This window comes from Cyanistes caeruleus, chromosome 3, assembly GCF_971803275.1.
Source record: "Cyanistes caeruleus chromosome 3, bCyaCae1.hap1.1, whole genome shotgun sequence".
Lineage (NCBI taxonomy): Eukaryota > Metazoa > Chordata > Aves > Passeriformes > Paridae > Cyanistes > Cyanistes caeruleus.
Window position 1 is genome coordinate 68495014 of NC_141703.1, and position 27716 is coordinate 68522729.

At 43.2% G+C, this 27716-nt stretch overlaps 1 protein-coding gene across 3 annotated transcripts in view; it reads right to left on the reverse strand.

Moving 5' to 3' along the window:
- MTUS2 (microtubule associated scaffold protein 2) overlaps window positions 1–27716 on the reverse strand; it is a 308364-nt gene that overhangs the window by 258972 nt on the left and 21676 nt on the right. Inside the window, exons 1-2 of one of the 3 annotated variants that reach the window (XM_086881666.1) lie at window positions 17912–18016; window positions 9212–9285 (exon numbers count right to left, since the gene is read on the reverse strand). The exons of 1 other annotated variant lie outside the window; for it this stretch is intronic. The gene's annotated coding sequence lies outside the window, so the exon portion shown is untranslated. Of the gene's footprint in view, window positions 1–9211; window positions 9286–17911; window positions 18017–27716 lie in introns of those variants that run through there. One more of the 3 variants, XM_086881668.1, reaches the window with a different exon arrangement.

Consider the following 27716-nt stretch of genomic DNA (forward strand, 5'->3'; position numbering starts at 1 on the left):
AGATGCCAAGCCAATTGCCCAGGGAACTTTAGCAAAATAGTCTTTGAAATTTTCTAAGAGTGGAACATGTATTCGCTGCAAAAATAGAATGATGTGGGTGTCTCTAAAAACTGTGGCAGGTTCACAATTTTGTATGTTCTAGTCTAAACTAGAAGTAACATAAAACCCTAAATATATGAAATATTTATATTACCTTTTATGAGTGAAAACTGAAAAAAATACACATTCTAAAGCCAGCTATATGCCTAAATTCAGGCTACCTCTGTTCAGAAAATCCCAAAGAGACAAATATCCAACAGATATATTCTTCAGGAGAATATGGGATAAATATTGTACTTTTTTCCCTTTATTTTTAAACAAAGGCTTTTGGTGTATTCTTGATCTTTTCTCATATTTAAAAGTGGAACAATTATTTGCTTTTTTTTCCTGCTTTTTTATGGAACCAATATGCAAAACATGCTTTTGACTCCATAGAAACAGCACTTTAATGTCAGTCAAATTAATAAAGCCCCAAAATTTACAGGAACCAATTTTAAACAGCATCGGAGCAGACGGAATAAGAATGCTCTTGCTAATCAGAAAATGGAAGATAGGCTCCAAGCTTCCTACATTTATTTTTTGAATGGTTTATTATGTCAGCAAAGACCTCCTCTTCCTTAGGAGTTAAACTCCCTTGAGCAAGAAGAAGCCTAAATCTTTCCTTTAGAGACACCTTGACACGTGGTAACTGTTCATACCCTGCATAATATTTGGGCAGACAAAAGGTTTACTGTAAGTTTCTGGCAAGTTTTTCTTTTTCAAAAAGTCAAAACTAATATGAAGTGTTTTATCCCAGTATTAACTAATGTCCTAGTTACTGTAGTGATGGATCCCAACAGTGGAACACAGACAAATCTGTAACTGCAGCTCAAATGTAAACAGATGACATCTGACAGAAATTGTGCGAATTCTAGAAAAATATACATGCCAGGCTACAATCCAATGTACTTCCAGCAGGAAAAATAACTGAGCCTACATTTATTTACCTGTAAGAGTAAGTACAATAAATAAGAGTAGAACAAATTTTGCATTGAAAGAACCTGCAATTAAAAAATTATGAATCACTCCTCCAAACCTTCATCATTAAAAATAAATAACAACACATTTATTTGTCTATTGTTAATTCAGACTTTGAGAACAGTTGCATTGTTTTACCTAGCTTTTTCTCCTCAAACTGTAGGTATTAGAAAAAGTTTATACACATATGTATAAACAACATGGATGCAAACCAGGCATTAAAAAAATCATGAAATATCAGGAGACCCACAAGAAAAATTAGTAGGACTGTAGCAAATATTATTCTAACCTACAAAATGCCAAAATAAAACAATAAAAAATTAAAATAAATATTAAAAAAAAAAACACAAAAAAAACCAGAAACCAAGGAAGACTGTTTCACTCTTGGTCCTTACAGCACACACAAGTTATAACAAGCCCTCCATGAGCACAGACTAGATAACAATGTCCAGTTTGAGGGAGAATTGAATCCTCAGGCCTAAAAAGTACGCAAGCCCACAGAGAAACACACCTCCACATCACTCTGTCTGCATCTTTCTCACTCATAAAGAAACCCAGATGCTGTGCCATCGAAGGACACCTTTAGATCCCAAAATCCTTCAAGTGGACGAGGAAGGGTCACCCTCTATCCTACACCTCATGCCAAATGAGGCAGCCCCAGCTAGGCTATGCAGAGAACAGGGATGCATGGAGAGAAAACCCTGAGAAAGTCTGCAGAGTCCTACAGACTGCAATACTGAATTTTGAATGGCTGAAGTGCTACCAGTGATCAGATCGCCTAAATGTAGGGATGCTCACGTCTTAGTGCTAGCAACACACTGGTGGCAACCACAGTTCTGAATGAGATACAGCACTGCCCCAAAAATGCACACCCTAGCACGTAGCACACCATTGATTCATTCTCTACAGCTATAATGTGTATTTCCAGATAGTGCTTTGAACTTGTACCAGCAAGATCAATACTGCTGCCTTTTATAGATCAGAACTCTCCGGCCTCGCAGTTACTACTTCAGCATATATGAAAGGCTAGCAGGATATAAAGGGATCACATTTGGCTCAATGTGTTAAGACATTAGAAAAATCAAACAGGCAGGTCTTTGGCTCCAAATTACTTCAAAGGTCAAGATGAAAATGGAGCACGTTACCTGCCATACCATCTTGTGAGCATTATTAATATTTTCTTAGCAGTCTTGATGCCAAACACAAACCCAGCCTGCAACAATGTTGACACTATTGCCAGTAGATCTTCTGACTTTTTACAGTGACCTGTCAATTTGCTCATCAGCAGATGATATTTCCTTATCTAACATTAAATTGGAATATGTACATACCAAAATACGAAAGCTTCAAAGGAACAGAATATTGGTGGGGTAGAGAGTGCCTACTGCAGCCTACCTCTCTGCTTTCTGGCTGCCACAGCAGCTTCACAGTGGTGGTTCCTATCTCTCCATCCAAGAAGCTTCAGGACTAGAGAAAAGGAGATTTGCTTCCAGCTAGAAAAACTTACATTCATTTGCAGCCAGCCTCTACCTTGCATTGAGGCTGTAAGTGGAATAATTCAAAAGTCAGTAGCAATGACCCCGTAGGCCCAAATACTCTATTATCTCCAAATTTCACAAATTTTTACTGGGGAAAAATGCACATGGAGTGAAAACTGTGGGTCCCCGAGGAGATCCCGAGCTGAGTGCTGGGTAGTGCAGAACAACTCTCTGCACACAGAGAAGGGCAAGTAAATCCCACCCTGCCACACACCTGCCTCTTCTTCAGCATGCTGGACACAATCTAAGGAACCTCCCCGCATTCACAGGTGGGAACGTAATTCTGAGACTTCACAAGATTTTTGTTCCGTCTCTAAAGCCTTTGGGAGCCTACAGATGTGATGGTAAAAGAACAGAAGTAGGATGAAACTTAACGAGAAACAGAAACCACAGCATTGCAGTTTATATTGGACAAGGATAGATATTAGCAAATCATGGAGTCATCAACATAAATGCCACCTTCTTGCCACGTTTGGTTCACAGTTTCATTAAAACCACAAAGCTGTTTTTGGAAGAATTCAGAAAAATTCTTCTAAAAAACTAAACTTGATGGGAATCTCAAATACATTTCTCTGTGGTTCAATACATGATCAAACTCAGATCAATCATCTTCTGGATAATTAATGCCAAAACCAACAAAAAAAATGAGTGTTTCATTTTTATGGTAGCTGCCTTTAGACTGCTTTGGGACTGCATGAGGCCCCAGTTGAGAACATCTTCTCAAATGTGTACTTTTGTCTGGTAGGCATCCAATTTCAGCTTACCTCAAGTATTGTGGATATTCTAGCATCTATACACTTGTGCAATTGACATTATATGGATGCATCCTGGAATAGGTGATTAATTTTTGTGTATTTTACCCCTCTTTGAGACAGTAAGTTACATAAGCAGCAGCTTCAATGATTCAGGCAGGCAGCTAGAAAGAACAGACCTCAATTTATTTCTTTTTAAAATGTATACTTGTAAATTAAGAAGCATTTCAAGATTAGGCATCTGTCCAATGCTTTTTATCATTTATGCTAATGAGGATGCTGTTTCTTTAATTGTATCATTTGAAGAAAAAATTGCATTCAGTCCCTTGATCTTCTTTAAAACCATTCCCATGCTTGATTCCCCTATAGGCTTTTAATCACACTGCCTCAGTGTGAAACTCCCCATTTGAGCAAAACTCTTCTCAAAACTGGTTCACTGAGAAAGTTTAAATTGTTTTCTTTCATTGGAGCTGCATCCTTTACCACTTGCCAGCTTTAGGAGGAAGAGCCATAAGAGTCAAACTAGCTGGAATGAAGAGTAATGCTGACACTTAATATACTGTGTATGTAACGTACTAAATGCTAGGACTTGTTAGGCAGGGTAGAGAGACAACAGAAGTGAACTATAAAATACTTCTCCATGACACTTGACAGTTGAATTCAGTAAATCCTATTTAAAATAAAAGCACATATCAGCTGTTGAACTTCACTATGCAAAATTTCACGTACATGATGTTCATGGGCATTTGTTGTTAGTCAAATGCTTCACTGTGGCTTTTTTGTCTGTTTTAGCACAAACACTACAGGAACTATAGCAAATGCACTTTCCAGTTACGGTATATCCATTTAGAGTTTAACTTCAGTATTTGTTAACGTGTTGTGCTTTCATCCTATTCTGATAGCCTGGATTTTGTTGAAACTAAGAACCAAATTGCACTAACATCTTGAAGCAAAGTATTTACAAACAAATATTCTGACACCTCATTTATCTCTTTTGCCATAAAATTGGCTTATACATGATTAATTATGAAAAATAAGCACAGCATGCTTTCATGCACTTTTACTTTGAAATCCAGGTCACACTTTGTTTTGAAATTCAGAAAAACAATATAAATAATATAATTAACATATCAGAAGATTCTTTGCAAGTAACTTTATTTAAGCAGACTAAACCAGGAGCTTACGGAGTTCTTGCTATTCTGTCATTGCAGACAAATAATTTCTTAACCCTTGTTTATATACTTCACTTTATTTGACTAATCCTTAATACTGAAAGGATGTTTGGAGTAGGCATCCTCATACTTAGCCTCACAATGCTGAATGGAAACAGTCTTGTCCCAAAACATGTACAAGCTAATTCCTGCTCTGTGGACTTGTTTCCAGCTGGGATGCTGCTCCTTAGAAACAAGTCAATAATGGTGTGGTTATAGATGGGAAACCAGAAACTCAAGATGCAGAATCATAGATTCCTTTAGGTTGGAAAAGACCCTTAAGATCATCAAGTCCAACCATTAACCCAGAACTGCCAATTCCACCACTAAACCATGTCCCTGAGTGCTACATCTGCACATATATTAAACTCCTCCAGGGATGGTGACTCCATCACTTCCCTGGGCAGTCTGTTCCAATGCTTGGTAACTCTTCATTGGAAGCAGCTTTTCCTAACATCCAATCTACATCTCCCTTGGTGCAACTTGAGGCCGTTTCATCTTCTCTTACTGCTTGTTACCTGGGAGAACTTGTACCTGGCTACACCCTCCTTTCAGGCAGTTGAACAGAATGACAAGGTCTCCCCTGAGCCTCCTTTTCTCCAGGCTGAGAAACCCCAGACCTCTTGGCTGCTCCTCACAGGACTTGTGCCCCAGACCCTCCCCCAGCTCCACTGCCCTTCTCTGGACCTGCTCCAGCCCTTCAATGTCCTTCTTAAAATTAGTGAAGGGCCCAGAACTGAACACAGGATTTGAGGTGCTACCTCACCAGTGCTGAGTAAAGCTTTCATAACCCACCTGAATACATACAGTGAGTCATTCTACAGGTTCTCCACTCATGGCACTTAGTTGTCAAAATACCTTTGTGGTGACATATTTCAGTATTATACCGTGCTTTTCTCAGGCATTTGCATTTGATCATGTTCAGTTCACCTCATGCGAACTATCCTCTATCTGTACAGATCCTCCCCAAGTCTAAATGTGAAAGTCATTTCTGGCAACAGAGCAAGATCACACCTTGACCAGCCACTTGCTTCATTTAGTGAGAATTTAATTTCTAGGTACATGCTGTTTTCACTAAAAAATTTACCTGGTTATCACAGTAACAGTCATTTCTCAAGACCTTCACAAAGAATGAGAAAAGATGAGGTTTATCAGCTTGTGACCTCAGCTGCTTTCTAGAGCCAGCCCCAAAGCCAACTGCAGCATCAACTCCAGCCCAGGAAGTTTGTCTTGCTTGCACAGCAGCCGAGCAGAGACCGCTGGCTCACAAAAGGCCACATGGGCTGGGAGCTGCTACCTCAAGTGGTCTGACCAGAAAACAAGAGCCTCCCATGTCAAAATGAATGGCCAAAATACTTGTGATTGGTGTATTGTAGAGCTAGAAATAGAAAGAAATTCTTTAACCATACTGCTGGTATTTGAATAGCTTCTCTTTTAAAAGGGCAAACAGTTCATTTAGCTGAAAGCTTGCTTGCAGTGGCTGGGCTCCATTTCAGTAAATATTAGAACTGCCTTTTTCAAAAAGGAAGCTCAACTCTTTTAAAGGTTAAGAAGGTAACAGGCAAATACACAATTAAAAAAAACCCAAAACACTAAAAGGCACTGTACTTATTTGTGAGAAACAGGGTGGGAAGATAAAGCCATGGATGCCACATGTGCAAGAAGAAAAGCAGAATCTGGAATATTGGCAAATGACAAGCTAGGAGGCTGAAGTCTGCCAGAAATCCATCAAGTGAAGTATTCTTCAAGCATGTATTCTCAAAGGTATGAAGAATATTGTCACATTGAATTTTATTCCAGCAGAGGATCTGTTCCAGAAGGACCACTTTAAAAGTGTGGCTTTGGGAAATTCTGCAAATTGTAGTCATGGCTTAATACAAGAGAGTAGTGAAATCAACTCCAGCTGATGTAATATTGGATTCCTACTGGATACAGGTAAACCATTTAACTAGAAAATTATGATTTACTACAGGCAAAGGGCAATGCTCTAATTTCTCTTGCAACTGGAAAATATCTAATTTATTCGTTTGGCTATTTTAGAAAGACCGTTTCTCAAAATTAAAAACAAATCATGTGCAAAATTGGCTAGGGGAATATAGTCACATACAAAAATATACAAGGAGCTGCTAAGGGATGTTTCATTACATGGCAAAATAAAAAGCAAAGTTGCTGTGCTACAGACATGAAAGGAAGCTTTTGTGGTTGAAGAGTTCTGGCTACAGAGAGTGAAAGCAGCAGCAGAGAAACCTGTAAAACAAATGCATAGTACATAACAGATGGGGGAAAGACACTGTTAACAATGAATACAAATTAACATTGCAGAAATGCAAGCAAACAATGGAAGCAAAAAACCAAAAAACTGTGGTGAGGTTTATGGCAATAGGAGCTCCTCCCTAAATGAAACAAGAATAAGAGAATGCCAAGTAATGACTTCAATAGCTGCTCATTCCAGACAAAAATTATCAAAAAATTCAGAAAAAGGCAAATGTATTTGATAACTACTTCTCTGCATTCAGAAAGATGCAGTATGCCTTATTCACTTGTTTCAGTGATAATGACATGACTATAACCCAAGAGAGCTTTAAATAGCCCCTCAGTTTAAACTCTGCATTCAAGAGCAGAGGGCAGATGAATCAACTTTGAATTCAATGATTCTTTCAAAAACCATAGGTGCACTAAAGGGTCCTGGTGACTGAAAAGGCTTACTATCAAAGCAGCATTCACAAGGGCTAAGTGGGATAAGCAAAGCACCTATCGAGCAGTTAGACTGACATCAGTAGTAAGCAACAGCAGGGAAAGATTAGCATGGGACACAATCAATAAGGCATTGAAAGACAGTCACATAATTAACACCAATCAACACAGCTGTATGGAAAACAGGCCTGGTCATGTAAATCTCATCATTTGTATGCAGTGACATCATCATCTGATGATGGTATGTGCTGACAGGACGTATTTCTTGCCCTAAATTCACACTATGCAGTGATTTAAAGTCACGCTATACATAAAATCCTGAATTAAAAGATTCCCCACACTAAATCATAGTATGCTCATAAATCACACACTGCTCATAGCAAGTGAATTTCAACAGTGACTAGCTAAATGGATAACTAAATGGAGAATCAACATCCTGATAACAGAATCCTTGTCAGTCCAGCACAGAAAAAAAATGAAGTATAACAGTTGGAAGCCCCGAAGAGATACAGACTGTCTTTGGGAGGCAAGGCTCATTATTTACTGAAACAATTTAATGGTGACATGGTAGATTGATTGCACTCTTTATATCAAGACCTGGTCTCTTTCAGAACAATGTGCTAAATAAAGAAAAATTAAAGGACTACTACTGAAATATTATGAATTCCTCTGACCTCCACAGAGCAGGCAAGAAGAATAGATACTCATGTGGTCCTCTTTGGTCTTTAAATTCATAAGCCTAGGAAACAATGACCTAAACATTATTAATCCCTCAGGAATTTAATGCAATAAGTGAATCATGCTTAATCCCTCTGATAATTACTTGATTCTGTCTGTTTGAAACAAAAACACAGGGTTTTTAAAATGCCATTCCCAGAAACAATCCTGGGATGGGCCAGGAGACTTTATACTTCTAGTTTTGTGGCAGGCACTGAAATTGCTACAGGACTTACAACTCCAATGATGAGAAGGCACAGTTACAACTGCTCTTAAACCAGAGTCATTTGTAACAATGGAAATGCATAAAATAATATTTCTGTACAATTTCTTTGCATCCCTCAGTGTCCTGCAACGTTGTCCTCAAAGAGGAGATATGCATTGCGCGGTGCATTCTCTTCTCTCACGTGGGACAACGCGCAGGGCTGGAACATCACCAGCCACCCATGAGCCCATAAACACAAGATTTCTCTTCCTTGGTGTTTAGCCATCTGACTGCTGCAGGATTATGACCAGGATCTATGTGCCACCCAGAAGACAGTGACACGCCAGTTTGACCACTTGTTTCACAGCCATAATCACAGTATTTGTGACTGTGACTGTCGCCAGAGAAACAGCTTTTCACTTTGGGTCTCCCCAGTGGATAGAGCAATGCTTATGCCATGTTGATGTCTGACCTTGTCCAGCCAAGTTGTTTTTTATCACTTGAGGGACAGAATCGTGCCTGGCCATGGAGATGCATGCACAGAGGCTTCAGCAGGCATTGTTATTGCTCACCATGAGCACAGCCTGGTGCCCCTACAGCACAGTATTACCAGGATCTATGTCACTTTCATCTCCCCACTGACAAAGTTATGCCTTCCCAAGCATGAAAGACTATCTTCAAATATTGTTATAATGCCTCAAAAAGTATCAGGATTTAGTTTATATCTATACATATATATATATAGTACATTGGTGTAGATAGTCATATTTTCAGGGTATACTATGCCTAACAAACAAAGCAAAAACATGAGGAAAGCAAAGGTCTGTTTTTGTTCAATAATTTCCCACAGTAAAAAAGCCTCATGGTCTGCTTTGAAGTCACCTTTATCTCTACTACTCACACAATCACTAAATGGAATTTTCATTGGATAAAATAGCACTACTCAAAAGAATCAAAGACTTCTTGAAAGAGTTCTTTGGTGGCAAATACATTTAAAAAGATGAAATCAGACATTAATTATACACAAGACAAGCTTACCCAAAATGCTGGAAAAAGAAGTTTTTCTTCCATTGGTGATCGTTTGCCTTAGAAGACAGTCACAAAGTGAAAACCTTTTAAAAAAAAAAATAAAGAAAAAACAAAACCAAAACAAAAGACTCATTAGAACTAGAGTAGGTAATAAGGGGCTGCACCATCAAATCTCTGTAAACACAGTGCTCAAGATTAAACATCCTGCTCTTCTGATTAGGATCCTGTCCAAGTTTCCTGGCATTAGCTCACAGATAAGCTGATCTGCCTTAGCACTTAGTGAAGTGAAGCAATGCACCTACTCTCAAAAGGGGAAGAGGATACAAAACCTTTGTGAAACAAACTCCACATTTTCTGTTCCTCTTCCTCTGGAATATCTTTAGAGTAAGTCAACACTCAAGTCAAATTTAGGCACAGAAACTGAAACAGATTACACCCAGTCAGGTTTTAATATAATTACAGAGATCATTGTTTTAAAGACACTCTGTGCTACTTGACACCTTGTCCCCTTGCCACATTTTGATGTGATAGGGGCGATGTGGTGCTGCTCAGGGAGATTTAGCTGCATTTGCTTCTGATGAGAGCATCCACAAAAAGTATGGGGGGGAGGAAGAAGAAAAACAAGAAAGGGTGAGCTTCTCACAGAAGTCAGGAAAAGATTGCAATCACAAAAACTAAACACTGTGAATCAGAGAATGTGAGTTATGTCAAAATACAACAGGTCAAGGCAGAGAAGGAAAGAAAGCCAGTCCTCAGATTTGATAAGAAGTCATGAGATGTGCTTTTACCAATGGTAGAAAAAGGCCAAAGTCAAACAGCTGAGATTCAGAGATGAAACAGGAACAGGCTCTCTCAAGTAGCACTGACCAGATTAAAAAGACAGCAAAAAGAGATGAAAAAGGTTTGGGGGTTGGGATTTTTAGAGGAAAAAAAAAAAGGGAGATTTTTTTTGTTATGTCAGTAATGTGCATTTATTTGTATTGTGATGGGAAGCAGGAGATATTAGGGTGAAGAATTAAGACATATGAGTGCATGGAAGACCAAGATGAGGGATCTGACTCAGATCAGATGGTTTAGGTGAGACCTGAGAGCATAATAGAGAAAAGGGAAGAGAGAAAGAATGGAGAAGGACAGGTGAGGGAAGAAGGGGAGATCATGACAGTCATTTTTCCTTGTGGTAAAGCCCAAAGAGAAAAGTTAGATTAAAATCTTGGAAAATATTAGAAGATGGAAGATATAAATGACATTTTAGGAAAGTGATTTAGTCTTTCAAAATGTTTTGTTCTCAAACAACTGATGGTAACCACTTATGATACATTTCACATAAATGTGGTAAAATACCAAATCCAAAGTAACTCTCAGCAAAGCATGGACTAATGGCTATGAAATCTGTATTTTAATATGAAATCCCAGTTACATTTTACTTCTTTTTCCCCCATCTTCCATTCCCCAGCAATGCAGGTTGCTTCTTTTCAAATAACTCAGTTAAATTAAGCTGTGTGTTCAGCCTCATTAGCCACCATCTCCATTCCCCTGCGGTTTTAATTAGATAGGTCTCTTTGTGCACAGCTACCTCAATCCTTCCCCCCAAACAATCCCACAGTGTTGCTTCTTTTATGTCATCATTCTTCAAATGCTCCCAATTACGCCAGAGGCAGCCCAGGTGATCAGGGCAGTGCAGAGCTCTCCCATGGAGATGGTGAGGCAGGATCTGTACCTAGGAATACACACACACTCCTTGGACAGGGCTGGGTTGCCCTTCCACACTGTTTCACCCATGTTAAATGAGAAAATTTCATTAATGGAAGTTTCTGGGCAGACTCAAATGAAGGGTCAGACCCTCTGCCTAGACACCAAGCCCCAAACTTTTCCCAGCAGCCTCCTTCCTGCTCCATGAGCCACCCATCACCTCCACACCCAGCCCATCAAATCACAGAAGAGGAACAAGACCCGTACACCCCACCAAAGTTGGGGATCACAGGTGTCCCCTGAATTCAGAATACCTGGCTGCAGCTTTTCCCCAACAGCACTCACCCTGCCAAGCCCAGCACATCCCTCAAGGCATCAAGACACGGCACCATCCCACAGACAGAAGTCTCACAAGGTCCTGCTCTGAAGGTCTGACCTCGCCTTTGTTCTTTCCTTTTTTTCTTTTTTTAAACTAGCACAGGAACAAAAGGTACCAAAACCATATGACCAGTTTTAAACTGGAAATGGAGGTAAATGCTGATGTTTCAGGGGGAAAAAAAAAAATAGAAGTGGCAAAGGATCAGGTGTAGAAGTGGCAAAGGATCAGGTGTACTCACAAGGAGCAAGCCAGGACTTTCTAAGGGCAGGGCTCCTGCTTCGACCACTATTTGCAATCTATTAGAAGAAAGACTAAATCCAGCAAGCATGGTTGGCACCCCTCAGAGCAAAGGACCTCTGCTCCATGGCTATCTGCAGCCCAGAGGAGAGCCTGGGAAGCTCAGCACCACTCCCAGGCTATTCCTGGCTGCCCAGGGTCAGCAGTGGCACAGCCGGGATTAAAGCAACTTAGACTTGTTATGTAAGGGACATGTTGCTCATGGCTTCTCTCAAATCCCAAAGATGTTGCTATTATGTAATAGGAACAATCAAACAGGGCAGCTTTTCTGTGATTTGATTTTTTTAAAGTGCTGAACAGCTAAAAATGAACAGTGGGATTCAGTCAGACTCGGTGTTATGTTTTCCACTCTAAATCAAAGTTTAACCTTAAAGACACTGCAGCTTATACGGGCAATGACTCAGCTCTCAGTTCACTTTAGATACAGAAAAGTAAAATAAAGCAAACTTCATCCACCTCCTCACCAGGTGAAGAGCACAGCTTTTATCTTCTGAACCAAGCATGAGGATTTTCATTGTTTCAGCATCAGTATCTTGCTGGTTCTACTGACATTTAAGGATTACTCATATGAATAAAGGCTGTGGACCTGGCTCTGAACTTTGCTGCTTGGATTGGATGGTGGATGTGAGCCACTCTCACACTTGGGTTTTCATCAATGAAAAATGCAAACTCATTTGGCAAAGTCTCAAGAGCTTGTCTTCTTAGATTATTACTGTAACAATTCTGATGGTAATGCACACAAGTTTGCATGATATATCTATGCATACACATTACTTTAAAAAATATGCATATCAATGCAACAAATTCCATTGTTCCTGTAAGCCACCTCACTCATACTTGGGGCATGCTCCAACAATATCAAGGATGGAGAGATGCAGATGTTTCAGGGAGTCCCAGTTGATGATTTGATCAAGCTGCTGTCATATCAAGATTAGCACTTCAGCCAATCTGGTTTTGTTTTAGAAATTTACTAATTTCCAGCTTACAAGCCATGCCAAAGAATTTTTCCTTTTTTGTTTTTTTTCAATGTTTTCTTAGTTTGAGATCTGAAAAGGAGGAAAGCGCTCTTTTGATGTAGATCAGTCCAGTTTCAGTGCTCATGCTAAATATTTGTTGTGATCCTTTCAGCATTAAACCCCAAGAGACCTATCCAGATTGTGATGGTGATATTGCAAACCTGTCCTAAGCACTTGTACTCAGTCTCTCTAAGATTTCTGGTCTTGATCATGCAGCTGTTTGATTCCACCAGAGCGCATGTGAATTGTTTCCAGAGGTTGTGTTACCGTTCTTTCCTTTTTAAAGCTTCGCTACTTTATCATACCAAGAGCAAATCAACTTTCAGCAGCAGCCAGGGAAGGACCTAAAATCCCCATGGTCTGATAGACCAGAAGGAACAAATCCATCCTTAGAGCATGAGCCTGCTGAGCACGGTCATGTGTAATTTACTTTTAAATTTCTTATCTATGCCCAGCATCCTGCCCGTTTTCCCTGTGCATAGCACATCATGATTCCTTCCGGCATTCTGGCATGAGCAAACTGCATCAAGCTCAGAAATATTTAATACAAAGCTTTATACTTTTCTCCCATCACAGCCTAATTCCTGTCTAGTAACACTAACATACTCTGGAGCACAGAAACGCATTACCTGGGTAATGGTACCTCTGAATTTTTCTGCAAGGATAAATTTGAGAATTATTGTGAAGCCTGCCTCAGATTAAAATCACAGGTGGCTTAAAAGGTTTTTGTTCCATGTGCCCCAGGAAAAACTTGGCAGAGAACACAGGCCAGAGGGCAAAAGCACTATCAGAGCATCTCTATTTGAGCTACCCTTGCCTGCCAGACTGGCTCTTTGAGAGCCCCAGTATTTTGCCATAACAGAGCACCCCATGGGGATAATAAACATAGAAGCCAACTCATTTAGGATAAGCTATCAAATAGTTAAAATTCAAAAAGTAAAATTTAATAGAGAAACTAATTTGGCCAGTATCTGTTTTAGAGGTTTGTTTCTTTTTAGCTATGATTTCAAAGGGAAGTCACTCCCCTGGAAGTGCTCGGTGATTATGCCCATGAAGTGAGACTCGCAGCTTTGCAAAGAAGAACAAGTTATACCTTTCTTTCAGCTTTGCATCCCATGCAGCAGCTGTTTCAAAGCTGTTTATAGCCCTCAGGCTCATGTAAGGAGCAGCAACCTGTATTACACCAACATCTGAATTGAGAGTCACAGCCACAGGCTGGGAGGTGAACCCAAGAAAATTTTGATGCTTTTGCTAGTTTTGTGGATTGCATAAAATCACTGATTTTATGTCACTAACAGCAAAAGCCTGGTAACTGCTGCTACACCAGATGCTTCTGAGGATTAAGCTGTTTTCAGAGACATTTGATGCTGAGACCTCTGCTGGAACAAAACAGACTTCACCATCCAGAGTCCCCAAATGCTCTGCAAGAGTGAGCCAGCACACTCCTCACAGTTTTTGGAGAAGAAGCTAAGGTATGGTCTTAAACCAAAGTTACCATTTATACAGGAACAAAACTGGAATTCCCTCACTTTCCAGACAAAGCACCACTGGTGCACTATATGCTATGCCACACTACATCACAAAAGTGACGAAAATGTTTCCTGGAGCAGAAAACAGTTCCTGCCCTAAAATGTGAGTATTCACTATCCCAGGAGCTTAGAAACTGTTTGCCTGACTTTTTAGCTTCTTAATTCAAAAAGAAAACACAAATCCTTGAGGAAATTACTAAGGTAACTACTTAAACAACATCTTTTGAAAAGCAAGGTCTAGCAGACAAATTTTATGAGGAGAAGCCGAGGAAGCTGGGGTTGTTTATCCTGGGGAAAAAAAAGTGTTGGGAGACCCTATTGCTTTCTACAACTGTCTGAAAAAAGGTTGTAATGAGGCGAGTGTGGGCCTCTTCTCACAGGTAATAAGCAACAGAACAAGAGTCTCAGTTTGTGCCAAGGGTGGTTCAGGTTAGGTATCAGAAAAAAATTCTTCACTGAAAGAGTTGTCAAGCACTGGAACAAGCTGCCCAGGAAAGTGGAGTCACCATACATGGAGGTATTTAAAAGATATGTAGTTGTGGCACTTTGAGACAGGGTAGACTTGGCAGTGCTGGGTTGACAGCTGGACTATATTTCAAATGCTTTGAGTATTTTACATATAAGTCTTTTCATTGCAAAATACTGACCTGGTTCTCTGTCATAATAGAGTAACGTGGGGCAGAGCTCTAATTGGTATAAATCACTTGGTTGGCAAGTTACAGAAATTTACAGTGGCTAACAACTTCTCCACTTGCTTTGCACCCTACAAACCTTTACTAAGAAGGTATTTCTCATTAAATCATTGACAAAGGCCAGTCAGGCAGCTTCAGCATTTGGTTGTACTCGAGATCTTTCTGGTCACCTTAGTTGAAGCATTGGATCTTATCTTCTTTCCAGCTCCCCACTGGAAAACCCAGAATAGCAAGATGATACCAAATAATAGCAATGGGCAGAACAACCACCAAATTCAGGTGTACAGCATCAAAGGTATACCCAGCAACAGAAAGTGACAGCATTCCCAGGCTCACAAGGATGCTATATATATTAGGATAGTGCCACAGTATGTTATACAAAAATCCATCTGAATTATTTTCCTAAAGAAAAACTGTTTAACAGGTTTGAGTTTGCAGTAAAAGTTCAGGTACAGAACAAACCACCATGCACTTGGGTTTTGCTCTCCTTTGCTACTTTCTTTCCAATTTCAGCTGCCTATGACTTCTTTAACAAAACTGACCACAGCAGGTTTGGTAATAGTTGCAATTAAACAATGTCAGTATAATTATAAATAACTTATGAAAAAATGCAATACTTGTCTAGGAAAAGGATTTGCTAAATCAGCTGTGTCTCAATAGTCTTTTTAGCAAATCTCAGCATCCAGACAGGGGAGGAGGCAAGGAGATCCTCTTGTACTGCTTGCTGCTGGCATTTCAACAAATATCTTCACCCAGATGTCCATTATTATGCCTAGATATTTTCTCCTACAGGGCTTTCAATCAAATATTAAACCAGCAGTGTTTGTGTATGAGTCTTCACTGTATTGTGCTTCACTTTATCTACTATTGTCAGACTTTCCAGAGAGGACACGTTTAACTGGAGCTGGCTGTAACTCTCTGTCAGAAATGCTGATTTCTGGTGCTTCTTGAATGAACTTAAGAAATAGAACACACACACTGAAAGCTGAAAATTTTGGTTTTCCTATCTTAAGAGAGAGAACTAAGAGAACTGGTTACCCAGTTCCCTGCACAGGCTCTGATGTGCTTTACAGCTGTGGAAGCTGCACTTCTGCTGTTAGGTCTCCTCTCCCATCTTCCTAAATAGCTGCTATATTGCTATACATTGTTTACTATAACATAAATGTATTTTGCATAAAAATACACACTCCAGAAATTAAGCCCAGGAGTTTAAAGCTGCTTTCCTGCTTGTTACAGTTGCTATCACTAAAATGAAATATAACACCCTAGAAAATTTTACCATAGAAAAAGTTTTGTTGTGATGAAATTAAAAACTACTTATCTGACCCAACCATACACTTGCCATTGGTTAGATCAGTCACCAAATATCCACCTCTGTCCTTAAACAGACAAATATACAGAGGAACGTGGTACCACATCAAAAGCTGCTGCAAATAAACCACGAGGACACAGCCTTGCAAAGATTTTCCTCCATGTCTGTGTCCCATCCCATCATCCCTCCCATATCCCCATCCTACCCATTCTCAGGCAGAAATTTCCAAACTCACAGTGAAAGAATTACTTGCAGAATCCCCCTTCTGTACCTTAAAATAGAGCTGATTCTCCAGAAATTAAGGTTAAACACCATAGAATGAGAAGTTAGCCCTCATTGGCACACACGCAGCTCACTCCTACTGCTCTCCGGCAGCACAGGCTGCACGGCTCTCCACAACAGATTGCATCAATAGGAGACAAGTAGCTGGGTATATTTAATTGCATTGGAAACAGGCAGACTGGTAAAGGGTTTATGTAGCACGGGATACAGAAAAGCCCACAACCCTGCTTGAAACTGGGGGTGAGAAACGATAAAACACACCAACACTGCACTGGATGTGGAGAGCATAAAACAATCCCTGTATGAAATTACACACAAACCAAAACAAAGCATTGATGCGTCACATTACACCCAGCTCATCGGCTGCCAAGTGCCTCCTTAATCCAGTCATCCATCGCAAAATCAACCTGCATGCAAACACTTGACATGCAAATGATTTTGCTACCGATGCCTTAGTATAAGCAAATATTTCTAATGCTTGACCAGCAAAGAGATGTTTTTGTTGTGTTGGGTTTTTTTTTTTACCTCTGCAGTTTTTAACGCACTGATAAATGCCAAGGCTCCTGCTGGCTTACTCTTTTCATGTTTAGCGCAATCAGGAATCATTGGCTCCCTGGCAGAGGTACCTGTAGGGGGCCGGTACAGGCTGGTGCGAAGGCACACAAGCCCCCTGTGCGCTGCTACCTTCGGGAGGCGGTGATGGGGACCGGGGAGAAAGAAGCAGGGGCGAAGATAGAGAGGGAGATAAAGCAGAGCAAATAGGTACCCGAACTCATTTAAAACAGAGCTGGAAACCACCGACCTAGATGAACAGCTCTTCAAGCAGAGGCATTTTACTTGAGTAGGAAGACCTGGATTCACTGCCCTATCTTCCACATGTTTAGCTTTCCCTTCCTAGAAAAACGCTGCTTTTTATTCAGAACAGCTGCTTTACCTTCCATCATTTTCCGGAGAAGTAATGGGATGCTGTTACATGCCATGGACGGGGCTGAGAGTAATAGCAGCATTCCAGCCCCGCGCTCCCGTGGCTTGCCGGCAAGCTCTGCTCTTGCCCTGAGCCCTCCCATGCCGACGGCTCGGCGTGTCCCGGGGTCCCCAGCTCTCCCGGGGTCCCCAGCTCTCCCGGGACCCTGTTTCCCTAGGCACTGCCGTCCCGCCGACACGCTGCCGGTGTGCAGCAATTCCGATCGGCGCACAGGCGCTGCCCGGACAGCGAAGCTCGCTGGAGCCCGTCCGGTTATCGGCAGCCCCAGAACTTCTGTGGGAACAGATTTCACCACAAGTGTTATCCGCCCTGATAAGCAGCGCTTGCTCCCCGATCTCCTGCCCGCACCAGGGGTCCGGGAGCAGCCGCCAGCCCCGCCGCGCGGGAGCCATCCCCAGCTCCTGGAGCTTTTGCCCATGTCCCGCTCCCGGTGAGCACGGAGCAACGCCAGCCCCCGTGGGCGATGCGGGGGGGACACCCACGAGGGGGAGCGGAGCCAGCTCTGCCCGCGGGATGCGGGGCGCTCACCTGCCTCCCTGCCGGTGCCGGTGCCGGTGGTGCCGGTGGTGGTGCCGGTGGTGGTGCCGGTGGTGCCGCCTCCCGATGCCGCCGCCGCTGCCGGGCCGGGCGCACGGCGCGGGTCGGGCTCGGGCTGCGCTTTTATAGCGGGCGCGGCCGCCCAGCAGCGCCCCCTGCGGGCCCGCCCGAGTCCCGCTCTGCGCCCGCACCCGCGGGGACAGCGCGACACGGACAGAGCGACACGGACTGAGCGACACGGACAGCGCGACACGGACTGAGCGACACGGACTGAGCGACACGGACAGCGCGACACGGACTGAGCGACACGGACAGCGCGACACGGACTGAGCGACACGGACTGAGCGACACGGACAGCGCGACACGGACTGAGCGACACGGACTGAGCGACACGGACAGAGAGACACGGACTGAGCGACACGGACTGAGCGACACGGACAGAGAGACACGGACAGAGCGACACGGACAGAGCGACACGGACAGAGCGACACGGACAGAGCAACACGGACAGAGAGGCGCGGACAGAGCGACACGGACAGAGCGACACGGACTGAGCGACACGGACTGAGGGGCACGGACAGAGCGACACGGACTGAGCGACACGGCCAGCGCCCGCCGACACGGGCTCCTGTCGCTCCCCGGCGGGTGGGGCTTTTTCCCCAGGTTAGCGCCCTGGAGGCGCCTAGGTGGTTGTTAGCAGGTTATCGAATGAGGCTTTTTTCATCGGGGGTGGGGTGGAGGTGGGAAATGTTTAGGGTCAGCGTCTGCGTAATAGTGCCTCGAATGGCATCAGGCAGAAACGGGACTAGCTAGTGGCATGGCTTTTCTGCTCCCTGCCTGGGCTGCCCTCCAGTTTTCCTACACTCCGGGTTCATTTCTCTTTCACTTTGAAACGAGCGAGATGATGGGAAAATCAATCAATCAATCAATCAATAGGCGAGCCGAGACACAAATTTGCTTTTCAGCAAAACTTGTAACTCGAAGGGTAATCTCCGTCACTTCTGCTATGCTTATACTGAAGCCCGAGGGTTTTCTCCCGTAGCAAAGAGAGAGCTCTGTGGTACCGGCAGAGGATCTTTCTTGTGCGTTTACAGCCTTATCTCCACCTCCAGCCCGTGCTCCAGCTCTCTCTGTGGGCATTGTTACATTCCCGGAGAGCTAGCGCTCATTGTTTCAATCAGCTGTTAAAATCGGCAGCAGGCACGGGATCAGATGGGAGTTTTATGATCTGTGTCTAATGCTGGGCAACTCATTTAATTTTTATTAAGTCCTCTGGGCAAATGCATGAAGATCTGTTCAGGAGGGGGTGATGAGGGGATTCCTAGTTTGCGAGGCCAGCCAGATGATACGCAGAATCCTCCTGTCTGGGAGCCCCCGCAGTGATGCCCAGAGACACCGGGAGAACGGCCAGGAGCCTACACAGACATGAGACAGAGAGTGCCTAGCACTCTAGGGAGACATGGGAAGAAATGCCCACTATCTGCATCCCAGTGCCAGCCTGGCCCTTTGGCAGCTGGGATTTAGTACAGTATTGAGGAAAGGCTTCTCTTTCCCAGTGCCTGTTGGGTCAGGCTGGTGTTACAGCCTCATATGGCAGGACAGTCATTGTTACAGGATACATCCTTATTTCCCAGACACACAATAACTTCCTTATTTCTGCCTGTGCTCAAACACACTGTGTTTGCATCTGTCTGCAATCTGAAGTGCCAAGTACCATCCCTGTGGCACCATAAGGGTGTCTCTTATCCTTAAAGGACCTTCCTTTAAGGTTTGTCTTCCTACTGAATAAAGCTGTGTTACTCTCTCCCACTCCCCCCCACCAACCACACCACGCTGGACTAAATGCTACGGCTCAGTTACAAAGACAATGAAGATAAAGGATCTTGGCTGGTAAAGTCACTGAGAGCATCTCTCTGGCCAGCACAAAGGAGGACCCTGACAAACCAGGCACTGGCTGGTTTATCTGTAGTGGTTTAGGACATGAACCCTCCTGCCTTCCAGCAAAGCAGGCAGGACGGCAGACATGGCTACACCTCAGCTCAAAATTCAGATTATTTATGTTCAAGCCCTGAGCTTATCTATGGCTAAAATTAAGAGAGGGGATTCTGAAGAAGTGAATGAAACCATCCTGCACCTCAGCCAATGATTTTCAGAAAGCAGCAGTGCCATTTGTCTTGTCCAAAGGCATTACCATGAAGCTGCTGATGACAAGGACTTAGCAGGATTTCAGTGCCCTCTTTTACATCTGTATTTGAAAGGGCCCACTGGCTCTATTAAAACAGGGACAATAACAGAGAAAGTCCAAATTTACCCAAAATTTTAATCAGCCTGAAAAGACCTAATATATGGAGAAAAGCCCCAGATATATGCCAGCATCAAGTTTCTTCCCCCAATCAATTTTGCAAATGATCGTTGCTCTCTTCCTTTGACTTCTGATCATGGAACTATTGCACTCTAGAAGATAATTCATGCTGTTATCACATGTAATTAAAAGCTACTTAGCTGTATAATGTAGAATGTATGCCTCACTTTATTTTTAGATTCTGTGCAGAACTGAAATTATTTGCTGCAGATAATTCGCATAAACTTGTTTTTCTTCAACATTTGGAAGAGAGATCTCTAGCCTATACAAATGTTCAATGAAAGATTTCCTATGCAACTCCAACAAGCAGAAGGCATAATGAAAGAATAGTTGTTTATGCTGTAAAGAATAAAAGAAAATGATGAGAAACTGAAGACTGGATGGCTTTTATAAATGTAGGCAGAGCAGTTTCAAGCCGAACCCACTTAGTTGATGTGTTTAGGAACAAGCTGCTGCAGCTACAGAGAGGTGGCACAATAGCCTCACACATAGACCTGGGAATAGAAGGCAGTGAGACACCCTGGCCCAGGGCAGGGACAGCCTGCCTTGGAGCACGCTGGGCTGGACAGGGCCCTGATGGAACTGGGGAATGGCATAACTGCACACCTTGGCCATGGCTGACCTGTCCAGTCCCCCTCCCCAGGTCTCCCCTCCCTGCCATTAAGAGCATGGATGGTCGGCACACTGGAGGCACCTTTTGCTGCACATGCAGGCTTCATCCCTGGTGTTAAAACAATCACCAGGACACCTCAGTGGCTCTGATTGTACTGATGGACACGGTGGGACCAGAGAACTGGCTGGATTGGTGATCATCCATGCTGATTAAGTGTGCTGCAAGGCCAATGCTGTGTAGCCTGGCACGGCAAGACAGCGCCTGGGCACACCCTGTGGGGTGGGGTACAGGAGGGACCCAGCAAGCAGCAGAGGTGGGACTGCAGTGCTTCCCATTTCCTCCACCCTACACACTCTGCCAGCTCTGTCACAGGAGGCTTTTCAGCCACAAACTTCACTCCAAGTCCACACCCTGTTTCATGCAATAAAACACCATTCCTGTGGGCTGCTGCACAGCTTTACATTTGCTCAAGCGGCATAGGTTGGAAAGAAAAAAAAAAAAAGGAAATCAAAAAAAAAAAAAAAAAAAAGAAAAAGAAAGGAAACATCTCTGCATTAATACCAATGTCTTAGGGCCACAGGGGCACCAGATGGGAGACTAGGATCAAGCACTGTGCAGCATGGATATAGCCAGTCTGTGCCTGTGGCAGCTCCTGGCTCTGTTTACTTAGTGATAAATACAAAACCAGGGATGCCAGAAAGCTGCATAAGGCTCATTTCTCTGCAGAAATAAGCAAGAGACACAATCGGTGCTCAGCTTTGCAGATTATCTGGGAATGATGAAAGTCAGGGGAAAAAACAGCCTCCCCTCCTATGCTTAGATAAGCTGCAAAAGCTGCAACATCATATTAAGGCTATTAGCTCCAGAGGATTTTTAAAAGGATTTCGTTCCAGGGAGGATGCAGCTTGAGTCTGCATGAGGAAGGGTCCACAGAGGAGCTTCTGGGCTGCAAGCACTGCTGAGGAGAAGGGACTGGAGCTGCTGTCTGGGGGCACAGATACACAGTTGCCTGGTGCCCAGCACTGACTGGGTAAGATACATAAGCAGCTGTCTTCTAAAGGAACTTTTCCTTAGCCTTCCAGGTCTGGCCTACACACAGTTTATGAGCAAAATTATTGCAGCTGAAAATACAATTTTTTATATATTCTTTTGTGTTGTGCTTTTGTTGTTGTTTTGGTTTATTGCAGTGTTTTGTTGTTTTGGGTTTATTTCAATTTAGGTAATTTCTGTAGTCTTAGCAGCTATTTTTATTTAGATTCCTTCTTCAACTTCAGTTACACTGGGTAAAACTCGAGTGCTGACATACTTGTCCCAGTATGAGGCTATCTGATACTAACTTAGGTATCTCCTTGTCTCGAATAGCTGTAACAACACAACCACTTTTCCACTAACACAAGCAGTGACTGGGTCACTTAAGCTGTTATCAGTGTAGTTAAAGTGGGACAACTCTTGTGTCTCAATAAACACTGAGAAGCTGGCTCTGTCTATGACTGCTGCTCTTCTCACCAGGGGAGAGACTGGCTTGGCACAGCCTCCCAAAGAAACCTGTACTGCAGAGATGTAGGGGAGCTTTATGTAAATTACAGCTAAACCAACTTATTCTCTCATCTGTGAATGCTGGCTGGCTAATTTAATAAGAAATAAATGGCTGCAGTCAGGGCAAATCTATCATATAAAGCAAACAGTCTTGCCCAGGAAAATATCAAGTTAATCTATGAAGTTGATTTCTCCTTCATTTAAATTATGAGGACTACCTTCTGCACTCAAGTCACTAGTGACTGAAAATCCTGCAAAACCATTGCATTAGGCATGCTAACAGCAATAACCTGCTCATTTTTGAGTAGAGTACAACCAATTGGTTAGGATGACTTCAAATGCTCTTCAAATGGCTGGATTATTTTAAGCCATAAATTCAAAATCTTCTGGGATGACAATAGTTGCTTCTCTGAGCTGTGCTACTGCTTGATAACAGCAGTGAAACACTGCAGACAGATGATAAAGCAGTTTGATGTGAGCTCTTGTGAATGACACCGTGGAGGAAATCTGTCCCATGAGACCTGAGGAATCCCAACCATGAAGAAGAGTAATTGCGGTCAGATAAAAATGGCAGCTTGCATAGCACATCAACTTGCTATCTGAATAAATATAATTGAGCACATTTACTTGGACCAAGGGGACTTTTCATATGCATAATTACAAATCTTCTTGAGACAAGATTGCACAATTTAAGTAATATTTATACAGTCCTTTTTTTTTTTTGTCTTTTTTTCCCTATTTGTACTGAAGAAACATTACAGTTGAGAAAAACTCAGTGGGCTTGGGCTCTGTAGATTATGGATTTCCATGGATTTATGCAGTTTCATATATAAATATGTGTACATATACCTGTATGTAACTGCACACACACAGTCAGCAGTCTATTTGCAGATTGCCTGCCTTTTGAGCCACATAAATTGAGAGTCCCTAGATCCAAACAGCTCCTGTTCAAACAGCAACCCTCAAGACAGCAAGTTGGTCACATTACAGAAAAACCACCTCTTTCCAATTCCTCTGCCAAGAGGTGGGATTTAGAGACTGTCAGAGTTCAGAACAGGAAAACAAGGGGCTCCGATGTTAAGCCTGGAGTGGGCTTTAGTGGCTGCTTACACACGTTGGGCTGCTGCCATCAGGTGACAGACTGCACCCAAGTTGCACCTTACTGACCATGGGTGGGGAGGTCTGACTGTCCAGTCCCTTCCCCACACCTCAATCCCAGCCTGCTCCCTCATTTTCCCAGTCCTGCTGGTTGCTGAACCCACACCAGAGGCAATTCATTTCACTAACCCTGCTCAAACCACTCCAGCTGTCATCACACAGCAGGGCTGCATTCCTGCTCTCCTCACAGTGGCTCCAGCACTTGCTGGAGCTGCTCTGAGCCACCCCCACATTGCAAAAAACTCACAGGACAACCAGGGTCTTCTCCTGAGCTTGCACACTGAACTGCAGCAGCATCAGGGCTGCAGCACAGCTCTGGGGATGGAGGGCAGGAGGCAAGACCCTTGGAGCCAGCAGCAGGGTGGGCTGAGGGCTGATTTGGCAACATAACCTGTCTGGTTTAAGGTGGTTCATGCTCTGCCAGGTGGATGACTGGCAGAAAATGGAGAAAAAAATTAAGAAAACTGATCTGCCTCAAAAAGGAGTGAGCATCAGCACTGGGATGTGAGGTAGAGTGGGGATAGCAGGAGAGGGTAAGGGGAAAGGGGAACATGGAGGGAAGAGAAGGATTTCAGCTTTTGTCAGAGCTGGTTATATTACTCAGTGTATCAAGCAGCTCTGCTCATTAAGATGCACCTGGTCACCCAGAAAACGTTCCCTGTGCCAAGGAGGCCGGACCCCTGTTCCTTCCTGTGTGCCTGACTGGAGGGCAAGGAATCCCAAGGAATGCCATGGGAAGGAGCAGGTGGAGGGAAGGATGGCCAGTGGAAGTCTCTTTTGGGAAACTACAGCCTCAGTCTCAAAACTCTGTCCTCACGCTACAGGCTGACTTAGGGAAATGAGGTGCAATTTTTAAAATTTCCAGAAAATTATTTTAGGAAAACATTCCTTGTGCGATGCAATAAGTAATTGGACTTCCACAAACAGGCAGCAGAATGGGCTGCAGGCTGTGAGCTGCAATAGTCCCAACTTATGGTAAGATTGCATGCCAGCCACACTGCCCCTTCAGCCACTCAGGAACACACAGAAACAAAGAGGAGAAAGGAAGGACATGTAATGCAGTCATCCTGTATGGTCAGCAGAGGAACAGGGAACAACTATCTGTGCAGGAAGCAGAGATACACCTGGTCCAGAAAGTATGGGTAGGAAGAAGGACCTGGACCTAAATTTAGGAGCATATTAAAGTTAAGTTACTGATATGCATGCACCCAGCTCTCTTCTGGCAGCCTAGAAGCACCCATTTGTCCATGTAATTTACATCACATCTGTATCCATCGCTTTAGAGATCCACAGTGATCATTCAAGCCCCTGCACCACCAACCAGCCATCTTCACTATTGTGTTCTCCATCCTTTACCTTGATTGACTCTTGATTCATCTGAGGAGGGAGAGGAGGAGGAAGATGTGACTATTAAAAAGCAGCAGCAGGAATCCTCTCAAAAAATATTGCATCGAATGTTCAGCTTGGCTGGAAAAGTGACTGAATTCACTGGATAATGTACCAGTTTTTCCCTCAGAATAAATGAAAGAGAGGAGGATGTGTCAGGGACTTAAGAAATAAATGTTACATACACAAGAACAGAATAATATTATGTGGAGGATGAAGACACGGGAGCAGGATTGCCCAGATCATCACCTGAGGAGGACACAAGCAATCCACTCTCCTTTATCCATGAGAATGGACACCCAGCATCTCTTACTGTGAGTGTTTTTGATACCTCTTTCTGAGCAGACAGATTCAGCATCATCTTCCTCAGCTGAATTAAGATCAGTCAAGTCAATGCAGCATGAAGGGCAGAAATGGAGGATTATGCTTGAGTGCTCTCTCTCTAAAGAAAGCAGCCAAGATCATTTCCAGCACTTATCTGCTCATTAATTCTGACAAGAAAAACTGCTTCCCTATCCATTGCATGGCTAGTGCTCATGCTTTCCAGGAACATCTTCTCAGTGGGAAGTAGAGTATGGCTGTGTATGTCTTCTGACTAGCCAAAGTAAGGGCTGAAGGTGCTCCACAGCTCTCTCAAGGCCCATGATTTCAGTCCTTTGAATGCTGCTGTATGGAGAACAGGAAAACTCAAAGTCACTCCAGACTGGAGATTTATATTTGAAGGTTTCTATGCTGTGGGGGAGGCAGGCCTGTTGAGGGGATTTAGGTAGGTTGGATACAGGACAGCATTGCAGTCAGGTGCTTTTACAGAGGGTTATGGACCTTGCCAGACGTACTAGACATTTCCATTTTAGAGGATGCTAGCAATGCAGTGGTCAGAGTAAGTTATTGTAAAATCATACCCAAAGATATCCTCCTCAGCTGCCTGCTGGCCTGATTTATACCATGGCTTTGAAAATCAGCAGTAAAAAGCTAGAACCTGCTCTCACCAACTATCACTGTTTGGACTTGGGATAAATCAGACAGAGAAGAGGAACAGAGTAGTTTTCTAACAGAACATTAGTTCCTGTTTGGATTGCTTCTTTTGAAAACTCACAGCTTAGGCTGCACTGTAAACAGTGACCAGGGAACAAAGAACATGACCAAGCCCTGGCTGAACCAAGCCAACATTGCTGGAGCAATGGTAGATCTACATGTTTTTCTCTGCATCTCCTCCTGGGAGAGCTGGGAAAATCAAGAATAAATTGAAAATGGCTCAACTTTATCATGGTATCAGCTAGTTTTCCTCAGAGTATGTTTAGGTAATAGCGCTAAAAAAAATAGAAGCTTGTTTACCGTAGAGCTGCTGTTACCTGTGTCATTCAACTGCTAGAAAAGCAGCACCAGGTAATTTTCAGGGAAAACTCACTGCATATAACTGTGTGAGGGAGGAAAACAGCCACAAATAAGGACCAGGAGGAAAACAACAGCAACACAGCCTCAGCCAGGAAAGCAAAGGGAACTGACACTCATGTGGATGCAGAATAATGAGCTTCGTGGAGCTATGACTGACAGTGGGGCTTATCAGCAGCCTGAAATGGAAGGGATGCTCCTCCAGAAAATGATATTGCAAATGAAGTGGAAGAATGAAAAATTATGACAGTGACTCTGACAAGCTCCAAGGAAAGAGAATTCTTCAGCAAGTGCTTTAGCAGGCCTATAAGCAGCAGTGACACTGGCTGCAGATTCTCTCCTGAGGGCAGCTCAGTCCAGCAGCCACAGAAAGAAGGAGCAGTGAGAACAGAGGTCAGCCCTGACAGATTTCTGCTTACTGCAGACAACTGGAAAGCTTCAAAGAAGGACCATTATTTATACAGCACTTATATTAAAACCTATGTCCACTTACATGCCATCCTCTTCATGTCTGTCAGTGTTCTCTGGCTTTATGGTACCATCCAGAAAAACCCCAGTTAAACTGTCAAACTTTTGACTCTCACACTTTAAAATGCAGGGTTCAACAACTGGGACCAACAGCCAACTGCCCTGTGGGATTTGGAGAGATTTTGAGGTATTTTCCCACTTCGCTTTCCAGTGGGACAAGGTTTCACTTCTCTGAGCCTGAGTTCACCTGCAGAGTTTGGGATGTTCTTGCTGAAGGTAATTCCTTGCCAGTGGGGACTGCAGTTTAAAGAAGTGGTGAGTGGAGGAAGAGGAGGCTAGCTGAGTCCAGAGGCCATCTGCCTGTGCAGGGCTGATAGTTTGTCAGGGTTTACCACAGCCCCAGACATCATTAGCCTCCATAGGACTTGCAGGTAACAGAAAAGAGACAGAGACGAAAAATAAGGACTCTCTTCTGGCTTCCCTAAGAGCAGAGGGAGAAGGCTGCTCCAGGGCTTCCTGCAAGCTCCCCCAAGGCAGGCCACCTGTCAGCCTCCTTCGCCATGGACATTTCCATTTGTGATTGGCTTTGCTTTATAATGAGACTATGTAGACTCTGAAGAAATTGAAAGAAAAAAAAAATAAAATTATGATGTATCTGCTCTTCTGTGAAGAACACAATTATAGCTGAGTACTACAGACAGGGTTGGAGGACTGAAATGGGATTTTCTCCTACTCCTGTTTCGTTACTTTCTTTCCCCCTCAGCTCATACTTGTTTCACAACACTTTCCTGCACTAACCTCAGAGACGGACGTGTTTTCATTTCAGGCACTTGACCTATTGTCCTTGGGTATTGTGTTTAACCAAATTCAGCTCTAAGCCC